This window comes from Argiope bruennichi, chromosome X2, assembly GCF_947563725.1.
Source record: "Argiope bruennichi chromosome X2, qqArgBrue1.1, whole genome shotgun sequence".
In the NCBI taxonomy this organism is placed as follows: domain Eukaryota; kingdom Metazoa; phylum Arthropoda; class Arachnida; order Araneae; family Araneidae; genus Argiope; species Argiope bruennichi.
The window spans coordinates 128,558,298-128,559,596 of NC_079163.1; positions in this window are offsets into that span (position 1 = coordinate 128,558,298).

The following is a 1,299-nucleotide window of genomic DNA, read 5'->3' on the forward strand; positions in this document are numbered from 1 at the left end:
ATTTATGGCTTCCGGATAAATAGTCGAAAAATGAAAAGCATCGTCAACTGAAGTCGCCCACGATAAATCGTTAACAAATGAAACCATAATACAACAATCTTGACATCTTACTTAAAATGGAGCTTGGAGCGATCCGAAAATCTCTAATATTAATCGGGGGCTGTAAATACCAGCATCTTTATCAAAATGTCTCATTACTACAATGAATTTTATAAATAATGTGAAAATAGCGCATCTTCATATGATGAAACAAGAACACTCCTGGAATGGAAAAACTTAACAGCATCCCTACCCCTTCAATCTTTGAGATTTACAAAAACATTTTGTTTTAGGGCCATTAATGTCTTTAAAAAATGATTTTCAAAACTAACTAATTATAATTCTTGAACCACGTGAAAATCAACTAAAAAAATGCGGGTGAAATATAAACGATGGGCAATTAGGCAGGCTCATAACCAGTGAAAATGTTGCCCGTAATTATTTCACCACTCCATATCATATCTCTTAATCCCTTTATCCGCCCATCAAGTATGGCGGCTGGGTATCGCTACCGTTTGGCATCCAACCCTATTTTTAGGCATCTGTATTTAGTTCACTATTGCTGAAAAAATAAATGCAAATGAAATTACCATAGTTTTTTTTTTTCACACAAAAGCGTCTTATCTTCGGTGGAAGAATAGAAATAAGTGGGGAAAATAATATACCCGTCTGTAAAGAATGCGCCAATGGCGAGACAGCTGAGCTGGCTCTTAATTATCGGGGAATGCCCCCCCCCCCCAGTGTCAGTATTGTACTCTGAGTATCGCGCTGTGTCATAGCAAGAGAAGTAGCTCAATCATTTTACACTTATCCCTGAAATCATTTTAGCAACAACCGAGAGTTAAACAGATATCCACGAAATATTTCTACACAAATTAAATCGTTTGATTACTCTTACGTAGAAGAAAGTATAAAATTAGATCTAAGCATCTGCTATTTTTATGGTGACAGACCGATTCAATTGGATATTTTAGGAAGAGTTGTCGAAAATAACATTTAAAACTTTTTCCGAAAGTGCAGCTTGAAATCTATCATCTACTTTACAATCTTTTTTATGGCAAAATGAATCATGTCCAGCGGTTTCTAGCTTGACAAATAACAGAATAATTGACTTTTGGTTCACGATAAAATATGTGCTGTTGGATGATATGAATAGGAATAAGATCAAGTAAAATCAACAACGCAAACGGACATTATAAAATAAAGTGCAGGATAAACTAAGTGAAAAAAATAGCAATTTTTAACGATCTTGCATCATTT